Source organism: Montipora capricornis, chromosome 6 (assembly GCF_036669925.1).
Source record: "Montipora capricornis isolate CH-2021 chromosome 6, ASM3666992v2, whole genome shotgun sequence".
NCBI classification, from domain to species: Eukaryota; Metazoa; Cnidaria; class Anthozoa; order Scleractinia; family Acroporidae; genus Montipora; species Montipora capricornis.
Window position 1 is genome coordinate 70,486,118 of NC_090888.1, and position 12,098 is coordinate 70,498,215.

Below are 12,098 nucleotides of genomic sequence, written 5' to 3' on the forward strand. Positions count from 1 at the left end.
CACCTGATTGGTGAATCGTAATTGATCATTGGCTGCTGGAACATGGGCACCGGGAATGTCAAAATAACTTTCAAACCACAGCGCGAAGCAGGGCACGGAGATTTGTTCTCTCCCCTCATCCTCTCTTGCTTCAAATTGCTCCAAAGACGACGAAACAAGTAAAATCCTCTCGCAGCCTCCATTCTTTTAATTCAAACGCAACAAAGGTATCGTGAATTAATAACTACGATGATCAGCATCAGAAGCTCGTGACCTTGAAGCGTTTAACTCTGGATCAGAGCTGAAGTTGAAAAATGCCCTTATTTGGAAGTAGCGTAGCTCAAGCATTTTCCCGCACGTGCAGCTTCCATCTTATTTTTGTCCATATTTGGGCATAAAATTGATGTCCAAAAATCACCAGCTTTGTTCCATGGAAAAGAGTTACGAGTTACACGCTTCAACGTCATGTGCTTCTGTGAGCATCTCAACTTTTAAAAAAGTTGAATTGGGCTGAAAGCTAAAACATTATCCAACAAAACTAAACTATTTCAAAATTTTGAAAACTCGAAATTATGTGGTAAATAAGTCACGCATAACTAATTGCAAAATTGTAACGCCTTTTGCCTTAAGCCTTTAAAGCCTTAGGGGTTCCAAATTGATGCTTAAGATCGTCTGGCGTTAGACAGAATGAAATCTGTAAGTGGCCACTAAGCTATAAAGCGTTAAGGCCAAACCCAAATGGCACAATACACATGGTTATCTGGCAACACGATAATGAAAACACGGGTCATGATGTTCAGAGTTGGATCCAGGATTTTTCTCAGGAGGGGTGAACCACTAAGGAATGGCATAGCTGACTGTTGACGGTTTTTCTTTTTTTTCGCAGAATACCAGTTCTAATAACTAAGGTTTTCGATAAGCATTTAAGAATAAAAAGCAGCGATATAAAAGAACGACGTTTCGACGGCTCCATGCCATCATTCTCAAATTCAAATAGAAAACTTTACTGAGGTGAGTTCATAATATAGTGAAATGTACGTGTTAAGGTCTCAGTGCATGTGATTAATAAGAGAAAATAAAATAAAATAAAATTGCAAGCGTGGTGCGCTTGAACTGTCAAAGAAAAAGTTTTGCTTTAATGGAGTCGGATTGAGTGTTTTGTTTTTGAAGAAGCATATAGATTGCTATAGTTTATGAAATGCTCTTCATCAAAAGCAAAAAACCAAACCAACTTAACACTCAATCTGACTCCATTAAAGCAAAACTTTTTATTTGACAGTTCAAGCACACTCACGATTGGAATTTTATTTTATTTTCTCTTATTAATCATATGCACTTAGACCTTCACACGTACATTTCACTATATTATGAACTCACCTAAAGTTTTTTATTTGAATTTGAGAATGATGGCATGGAGCCGTCGAAACGTCATTCTTTTGTATCGCTGCTTTTTATTCTTAAGAATACCAGTTGCATTAGAAAGCCACAGGTCATCTCAGGAGGGAGGGGGGTGCGCCCCCCTACACCTTTCCCCTAGATCCGCCACTGATGTCACTCGTCAAACTAATTTGGCTTCTGGTCGGACAATTTCCCCGGAAACCACTCTCTCCACCCACCAAACTCGTGATCAAGTTGCCTGGCGACTTCTAATGACAGCTTGTCGTTGTTTCTTCCAGTAACGATCTGTATGCCCAGCGGAAGCCCGTCTCTGTCAAGACCCAGAGGACACTGCGTGACTGACAGATTCATGACATTAAAGATTCCGGAGAAAATAAAATTCACTGGTGCAAAAAGACATCTCTGATGTAACCGGGCTGTGTGCGGGTATGAGGGCAAAAGCAAGACGCCGTCATTGCCAAGAAGATCCTGAATCTCATCACGCATCTGGGTGCCTTTTTTGAAAAGCTTTGACAATGCGCCCGGGAAGGACTGGTGAAGGGACGCCATTCCAAGCATGGTCATGGTAGCCCAGTGGTACTTTGAGTACCCCAGAAAAGACTTGAAAATCTCAACCAATGGGTTTAGTGTTTCTGCCTTTTTATCGATCTGATGAAGATGTGTACCGATAGTATCGTTTGTGTGGCACATCATAGCGACCCATATAAAGGGAGAGTATCGGAACGATTTGATACCAGCATCTTGAACTGTAGCACCAAAGCGTTCTTTCAGGAATGAACAAACTTGATCTTGGCGTTCCATCAATTCTGAATTGACAAGTGTACTAGTCAGAATAGGGAAGTGTGATTCATGAACAGTGTAGACCTTTAGGTAGGACAGATCCACTTTTTCATCCAAGCCCAGTTCATACGCTTTGGGACCTGCCATGGCCTTAAGCATAGGAACCAGATCGTCGGCATAACGACACATTGGTCCAATGACAAGGTACTCCTTGGCGGTGTCAGTATTGCTTCCTGGCATGTGTCCTTCATTAGAGACAACGGAAGGGCTGGGTTTGTGAGCAAATATTCCATTAAAAAACGCCGGAATTCGAATGCTGCCAGCTACAAGAAAGAAAGTAGTTGATTAATCAGGTCTTTAAGCCCAAACATCAATCTTACGTTACGGGAATAGTCATCCGCTTATCTAAGGGGTTTCTTACACAACTCAAGAGAGGATTAGGGAATAGAACACTTCCCCATGCCGCATGATAATTTTCTCAATCTGCTGTGAAAGTTACTTTGGTCTCAATAATAATACAATACAATACATACTTAATTGACCGCTCCCCATAGGGGCTTTTCAGGGCCAATGAAACACAACGAAAGGACAGAACAGAACAACAACAACTGTTAAGAATCCCAGCTGGCTGGAGGCAAACCAGTTGGCTATTTACAAGTGCGGCTGGGAAGTTGAACCAGGGACTACCAGGATCAAATTCAACGAGTGGTCAGAGCGGGTCTTGAACAGGGGATCTCCGGATCTCAAGGCAAGCGCCCTAACCACTCGGCCACACTGCCTCCGACATGTCTGCCTCCTCCCCTCATCATCTCTTGCGGAGCCGTCACTTTGGACTGGGAGCACAGAGCGCCAAGGAAGACAACCAAAAGAATTTTCAGTATTCACGCCAACATTACTCTGTTCCGGTGTCGGTTAACGGTCTCGTAATTTTAATTCACTCCAAAGTACATTCAACTGATTCATTCAGAAGAGTACTTTAGAGTTCAACCACCCGGACCGAGTATAAACTTTGCTTTCATTTTGGCGCAAAAAGTTAGATTAGCGTTTTCCACGGCAGCGGTTAAAAGTGACTCGGCGACTCGCTTGTTGAGTAGAAAGAAGTAATGCGCGGCTCGATGGCTCGGCAGCCAATAGGGAGCCACCAAGCCAACAAGAAATATCAACTACGTCCTCCTTTCCCGCTAACAAGCCTCTTAAGCCACTTCCTGCCATATGCCCGCTTCAAATGTAGCCCTGCATTCTACAATTGCTTCTTCTAAAGAGTAACCTCATGTCGCTCTATAGATGAGTGCTTCACTGCGGGGAGGTGGCCAACTCGAAAGCGTATGCTACTTTGGCCACCCTGCACGTTTTGTATTACCCTGAAGTCGATTCGCCTAAACACGTTAAGTCGAAACAGTTGTTAAAGTTCAAGGTTAAAGTATGAAATGCTCACTTACTTCGTTGCATAACTAGATTTCAATCTTCAATCGGTTCCATTCCTCCTCTAACCCTCCCCACTCTGAATATTTTCTCTCGCCAACTTTTCACGTGACTGTCACGTTTCAGGGAAATCGACTTCACGTGAGTGCGCTAATCGACTCCTGTACAGAAACCACCAACATCCTAACAACTGGTTTGATCGCCACTAATTTTAAAGTGAAAAACTACTAATGGTATACGAAAAGGAATTCAAGGTATCACATTTTGTATAAATGATAATATTACTCCACTATTATACCATTTTACCATAGTTGGTCAACAGGACGCCCCACTTTGGGACTCGGGGCTCGGAAAAATACAACACCAGTCGCAAAATATCCGCGCGTATTATATGTTAAACCATTCGATAAGGTGTATTTATCTCTCGTACATTATCGATTGACGACGATACTGCATCATGAATTTATAACTTACCCATATCAGAGCCAACACCACAAACGGAACCAGCGGCGGAAATGATGGATCCTTCTCCGCCTGAACTTCCCCCTGCCATCTTAGATGTATCGTGTGGATTGTTTGTCCTTCCATAAACATTATTGTCTGTCTCAAACCACATACACAGCTCGCTGCAGTTTGTAACAGCGATGGGGATAGCGCCAGCTTTACGGAGATTCTCCACAACTATCGCGTCTTCCGTGGCAATCGCATCTTTTCTATCCACCAGTCCAGCTGAATGTGGTAATCCCTTGCATGCAAGCGATTCTTTCACGGTTACTGGAACTCCCAACAAAGGTTTTCTTAACAAAGAAGTTTTTTCCTCATCGTATTCTGGCTCGTCAGAATCGAGTACTTGATCGATGTACCTTGCTTCTGCTATGGCTTCTGCGAACCGATCGCCAACCACAGCGTTCAGTAACGGGTTCACTTCGTTAATCCGGGTGATAAAAGCTTTGATTGTTTCCTCGCATTTCAACTTACGCTCCTTTATCTTCTGAGAGATGACATGCCCAGGCAAATTTAAAGTTGGGTCTGCCGGCTTGGATACGCACTCCCTTTTTTTACCGTAAAGAAATTCTGAAACTCGAAAATAGTTGTCCCATAGAAATCCAACCCGTGACTCTATTGCTTGCATTGCAAAGGAGAAAATGGGTAAACCTTCCCTGAACGCATCCATTTGTGTGGGAGTATTTAAAGTCTTGTTGTTTGAACAACGCAGTACATGCTTTTAAAAGTGAATTCTCACACTGATGGTTTATACGGGCCCTCGTTTTCCCTAGAGAGATATCAAAGAAGAAGAGTAAACACATGTCTTTCACCGAAACTGAGAAACCAGAAATAAGTTTATTAAAAGGCGAAAACAATGCTTTCTAATCAAAGTGCAGGAACGATTTCATTCAACCAACTGAGATAATCTTCATATTTTCGATCCCAAGAGAAACATGATAAATGTAATTCACTTACGCCTTTATTCAGTCAAAACACAAAAGAATCTGATCGAAATTGAATAGTTGCAGTCACGGTATTGAGTTTGATCCCAAGAGGAATATATAATTCACTTAGGTAAGAAGATAAAACGAAGAGACAAAATTCTCTGTTACTCCGAGTTTCGTGCTCACGCACTCATCGGATGAGTGCGTGAGCACGAAATTCGGAGTAACAGAGAATTTTGTCTCTTCGTTATATCTTCTTATTCAAAGCTCTACACTTAAAAAGTGTATTGAGCACTGTTTAACGGCATTAGCCACTTTATTACACGTATAATTCACTTAGGTATAGTTATTCGAAACACAAAAGACTAAAAATAGTTGCATATTAATGTGTTCGATCCCAAGAGAAAATAGCCATAATTCATTTACCAAGCGCAATGACTTTGGGTGAGATGATCTCAAGACTGATAGAAAATCATGGATGTGCATAGTAAAAAGTATCGAACAAGTAGATTATCCTTGCCAGTAAGCAGTAAGCCAAAACATTATCCTCGCCAAAAAATCAAGATCGATTCTGTCTGCCAAATGTCCGTGCCTCGGTTTCTCGCTAGTCAAGTTTAGGTTGCGTTCAAAGTCAGGAGAAAATAGTCAGTTTCGAAACAAATCAGTTGAAAATTCTCAAGAATCAACGACGAAACAAACTTCAACGAATACAGAGAAGTGCCAAGTATGTCATTCAATGACATGTTCGATCCCAAGAGAAAATAAGTTAATTCATTGACGTATTTATGCGAAACGCAAGAGATCGAAAATATAGTTGCACTGAGTAGAAGAAAGTTACGTTCCCAAAAGACCGCAGTCGTCATTGAGGTCGTTGAATTTCAAATGCTTTTTGTAATCCAGTCGCAAATGACTTAAAGTGAGACAAGACTGATAGAAAATCACCAATTTTCATGTTAGAAAGTATATTATCCTTGGCCAGTGAGCTATGGCACCTTCCTGATAGCCGTCGATTAGATTATCAAATAATGGCGTTAATCGTTCTCTTCGTGTGGCAGGCAAACAGGGCATGCCATCTATAGCGTTTGGAATATCATCAGTTTATTGAATAATCGATGTTTCCATCCAGTATCATTTTCTTTCTCTGTTAAAAGTGAGGGTTATCGGCCTGAAGCGACAATACAATACATTCTTATATGACTAGTTCCGTGAACGAGCAAGATGAACCAAATCCCGGGCTGTGATTGGCTACCCGGGATTTCTCACTTGGTCCCGCAAGATCAAAGATCATTTTTTGGTGTTTTATCCCATATAATAAACCTTTTATTGACCAAGCTTGTCAAGATGGCTGGATATTGGCCTCGTTCTTTTTTTGCCTGTTTATGGACCGAGACGACAAACACGCAAAAAAGAACTTGGCCAATATCTAGCTATCTTGACCTCAGGGTACAATACATACTTAATTGACCACTCTCCATAGAGGCTTTTCAGGGCCAATGAAACACAATCAACGAAATAACGGAACAGAACAACAACAACTGTTAAGAATCCCAACTGGTCAGAGGCAAACCAGTTGGCTATTTACAAGTGCAGCTGGGAAGTTGAACCAGGGACTGACCAGGAACAAATTCAACGAGTGGTCAGAGCGGGTCTTCCTTATAATCCCGAGCTGAGGGCCGATAAACGGGTTAATTTCACATTGGCGAGGTTTCCACAAGGGTGCCAAAAAAAATTGAAGAAAATGCCTCTTTTGTTCACCTTTCTTTTGTTTTCAACATTCCATGATGGCACTCGTGGCATTAAACAAAGTTCTCGGCTTTTTAATTATGTTAAATTTTCCAAGTCGCATTTCGAATTGATTGGTCGTAGTGATGCTAGAAACAGCCTGGCAATGTCGAGTGGTACTGCAATTGAGCTTTCGGAAAACAAATTTGAATCTTTATTTGCGGGTGCAGACAACTAACAAGCAGTTCACAATTTCAATTTTCGCACCGAGGATCTTTTAACCGACCTCTTTACAAATAAAAAAAAATTCGGGCTTGACCGACACGGAAATTCAGGCGAGGAATGAAGCAAACCAACCACAAGAAAACACAGCTCAGTTTAATTTCAGTAATTGTAACGTCTAGTTTAATATTTCCAAGTAAACATTTGTAAAATTGTTGCTCATGAAAAGCAAACTAAAATGCGAGGGGATTGTGTATTAATATGCACGCTGTACGCATATAAGGCATAATCCTCTCGCATTTTAATTAGCTGTTCATCATCCCCATTCTTCCTTTAAAACAACCAAAGCTGCACCCAACTTTTCTAACAGTTGATTTGGGGATTATGTAATATATTCCCCCCGAGAAGAACAAAGGAATTCGATCACATGTAAAAATAACGTTTGATGGCATATATAACATATTAAACAACATACTCGTGAACTTTTGCGAAAAGCGTGTTTCAAAAACCCACAAAACGAAAATGAATTAATTTGACGCTCGTGAAGACTTTACTCTATGGCTATTCTATTCTACAAGAAAATCAATCAAGGTGATTTTAGCTACTTATCAACCGAGAATGAGGACTTGTCTTTATCCATACAATCAAAGGTATTTCTGCAAACAGGGGCACCCAACGGGAATATAGTTCGAAGCAACTTAAAAATAGCATTGTTAAACGTATTTACTACTAAAACGGTAGATATAGGCATATTTTTAACCCCTAAAAATTTTTCATCTGTTCGGATTTCCTAGCTGAAAGTCTAGTGATCCGAAAATTAGAGGGATCAAAATTTACCTTTTCGAAAATTTCAGCCAGAAAAAAGTCTCCGGAAAATTCTAGGTGACCTTTTTAGGGTAAAAATCCGTTAAAAATGGGCAATTATACCATGTTTTAGATGTTCGAAAATCATAGGGGAGGCAGGCAAGCAAGGAATTTTACAACAAATGTTCCGAAAATTCTAGATCTCAAATCGTCTTCCGAACAGATATTTTCCGAAAATTGACGTTGGCTGCCCCTGTGCAAATCCCGCTTGATAGTTGGTGCGGTTTGTCTGTTCAAATTGACGGGAAAATCTTAAATTGATCAGGCCGTATTAATTTGATCGAGCGATAGCCAGGCCTCAGTATACTTAAACATCACTGGCAAGAACTAACAACTCAGCTATCGCAAGGTCATGGTTTCCATTCCCATTCCGACAATATCCTTGATTTTTCATGCTTGCGATAATCTTTCGAACAATTAAATTCTTTTAATTGTATGGCTTCATAGTTGATTAAGATGAAATGAATACAGTGTGAATAGACCAATTTTCAACGGATTAAAATTCATATAAAACAAGGAGCATGATCGATTTCGAGGAGCTGAGGAACAAAAAGAAATATTTGTATGAGTTTGTTCCCCGGAGCCTTGAGGTGGTGCCTTCAGTTGTCCAAAGCTGAATTTTAATGCGACGAAAAGTGCGCAATTGATCATGTCCCTTGATGCGAGCGCTCATCGGTAACTTTATTGCCATTAACTTAAAAAATCTATTTAGTTTCGAGACAAATGATAAGGTAAATGCTGTCAAGTTTCTCAGATCACGAATCAACGAAGGTCAACGAACACAAAGAAGTGCCGAGGATTCAGTCAACTCAAGTAACCTCTTTATGTTTGATCCCAAGAAAAGATAGATTAATTCGAAACACGAAAGATCGAAAAGAATAATGTTGCAGCAGTAAAGAGTTTTTAACCGAGAGAAAATAGACATAATTCACTTATGTCCTTATGTGAAACACAAAAGATCGAAAAAGATGCAGTAGTAATGAGTTCAGTTCCCAAAGGATCACAGTTGTCGTTGAATTCGCCGTGTTAAAAGGATTTCAAGTGCACTTTTTGTCATCCAAGTGCAAATGACTTTAAGCGAGACATCTCCTAAGACTGATAGAAAATCACCGATTTCCACATTAAAAAGTAGACTAGGAGTAATCAGTGATTAGTAAGTGCCTTCAAATATTTTCCATTGAAATTGACGTTGGGGGAACTTTGTTCGATGGAGTGACGTATATGCGTAAGGGCAGCACCTTTGATGAGCAGTCATGAGGGAGCTTAATCACACTAGTTTTTGAGACGCGGAAGGGAACCAGAAGAGACCATTTCGCGTGCCAGGACAGTGGTGTCTCCCAGATTTTTATACTTATCATCTCTAATGGAGAAAAGATACTTAATAATTTAATAATTCTCAGAAGAACAGTTAAAAAATTTGGGCCTCGATAAAAACATGCCTTGTGTTGTAGCCATAAATTTGATTATTTCAATTTTCGAAGGAGAATAGAATTATTTTTTTACTGAACTACAACATGACCAAACGCCAATCACATCAACCGACCAGAGTGTTTATACTATCTACTGACTCTGAATATGACTTTCGCTCAGATTATCGAAAACTGAGTCAACGGTCAACCTACACAGGCCTTCTCAGGATAACACTCACCCGGACAATTGTACTTCAGCTATTATAATACGACTCCTGGCTTCAGTCAAACCATTTAACATTTCAGTAAAGATGAACTGAACTTGTCGCACATATATCTAATTGTTGTCAGTCGGCTTTGGCAATTTCAAGCTTCTAGGGCACCACTTTTGCCCTACTAGAAACCTGAGGATAAAATTTGACCGTCTTTGTTAGAAATGTTCCCTAATCATGATGATTCTCACTAAGACTTGTGCAAAAGTACTTAACGAAATGAAATGTGTATATGCAAGAGAGAAAAAAGAACGGATTCCCATGCCCCACCATAGTTTTTAAAAATCTATTTTTAGTTTCCCAAAGCTATTCTAAGTTTTCGTTCCCAATGCCGCGCATATTTAAAATTAAATTACGTCATTACAACTGGCCAATCAGGTGCCTCTCTAAAAATAGCTGCGTAGCTAAAATAAGATTTTTAAAAAAAACCATCATTGGAAGAGGCCAATGTATGGGGGATCCGTTCCCTCACCTCATACTCTCTTGGTATACGACTTGTATCTTGATGTTGGCTATCCTGTGGAATCGCTCGGTCAAAAAGTTCTGTCGTGTAATTGCTGAAATTCTGGAGGTCGCGAATAATCCCAATCTCAACAAAAAACAGGGGTAGCACGGTGCGAGGCGATAGATGATTCGAACTCCACGTTATAGAATATTAAGCAGATTTAATGACAGATCCTTAGTCTGCGACCAGTCTCCCTCTCTCTCTCTCTCTCTCTCTCTCTCTCTCTCTCTCTCTCTGTCTCCGCGGAGGGCCGCGTGTACAACAATTCAATCAATGTTCGTAACCTAGTTAGGAAGTAACAGATCGCAGTCGTAATAGCAGACGTAGTCGACGTAGCAAATGTAGACGTAAACGTAGACGAAGGTTCGAACTGTAAGCGCTAATTAAAGAATACGAAATACTTAAATTAACTATGAAATTAAGACTAAAAGGTAGAAAACCTCTAAACGATGTAAACTAATGATGCAAGAAACAGACAACTGGAAAATCCGATGATTGATACTTGAGCTAATTGACCGAAACAATAAGCACTTAATGACTGGCCCCAAGGGAAACAGTGAGTTTTGTTTCCCTAAGACCCTCAATATTCCCCGATGCGAGGCGTCCCAACTCAAAATAGAACAATACACGGATTTTTTACACGGAATTTGCCGCTGTTTCAAAGGTACACGACCTGATCACGTGCGAGTCGAAAGTTCAAATCATTGTTTCCCTAGGGAGTTTGTGAGTTTTGACCCATATGACACGTCACACGTTCTCCTCCAATGGGAAAATGTATTTGAGTTGGGAGGTATAACAATTAACAATTATTGGATGAGGTTGAGCATGTTAGCGATAATTATCAAGGCCAAAGTTTGTGTTATCTGCCGAAGCCGAAGGCTGAGGCGGATAACACAAACTGAGGCCTTGATAATTATGGCTAACATACGAAAACGGAATTCAATAATTGTTTTATTATGCATATTCCTGAGCTAAGCTCCGCCATGACAAAACTGATCAAACTGCTGGTTAGTGTGTTAGGTGACGTCACTTCTGCATGCATAAAACTATTGTCTGTAGGTATGACGTCAATTCTACATATATAAAAGCTATTGTTTGTAGGTATGACGTAAGAGAAACAGAGCAAGCAACAATTAGCTCCGTGCTTATAGCCAATCAAAATCGAGCTGGTGACACCAATGTATAATAATAACATTTAACTCTAAGCATAAATAAAACAATCAAAAAACTATCGTAACGATTCCGCTTGAACAGAACATATCTTAAAAACACTAAAATAGATTATATAAAATACTTTGGTAATGGTAACAATGATCAATCCTGTTGATTTCAGCAGATTCGTCCGCAAATCAATGTCCGTCTCATGAAATATCGCAAGACTTGATAGTTCCGCGAATTTTAGTATTACATAGCTATAAGGAAATAAAAGACTTCCTTTGATCGACGACTCGCACCAAAGGTAGCAAAAAACAACAATCTAGCAGCAGCAAAATATCTTGTGATAGCAGCTCCAATGATAGTGGGATAACTTATAATTTTTACTATTGAGTTTGCCTCTTTATAATAGAGTACGTGTATTATGCTTAGGGCGTTAACTGAGTAAATATGTTCCTGCTCTTTACGCCTGTCCTAACGGAAAGAACCGTATCCTGACATTAGCGTTAAAACCTACAAAATGTTTGTAGAAAGATTGATATAGCCACGTTCTATAACCTAAAATTAAAACTGTCTTCAAGCAAATAAAGATATTGTAAGACCACTGATAAACAAAAGAGCGTTTCAAAACTAACGTGTCGGAGTTCTGCGTTCGTGTAAATAAACACTGAAAATTTCACGATAAAGGAGATAAGAAACTTACGATGAAATGGTCCTTTTTGATAAAATTAAAAGATTGCCACCTGCCATCTATTATGCGACAGCTAAAATCACATGGATTTTACAACAAAAAAGGGAAATCGCTCTTTCAAATATATAATGAAATTGCAATACAAGCGGTTAATTGCCGAACCAGAGCTTCCCAGTGGAAGGATGCAAATAGCTGTTGGTGTCAACTAGTAGATTCTCTGCTCGTTAACAAATATTCACTGGAGTGAAG

At 39.9% G+C, this 12,098-nt stretch overlaps 1 pseudogene; it reads right to left on the bottom strand.

Annotated features, from left to right (window-relative positions):
• Positions 1-1,542: 1,542 nt before the first annotated feature.
• Positions 1,543-4,753, bottom strand: LOC138054369 (fatty-acid amide hydrolase 2-A pseudogene; annotated as a pseudogene).
• Positions 4,754-12,098: the final 7,345 nt, after the last annotated feature.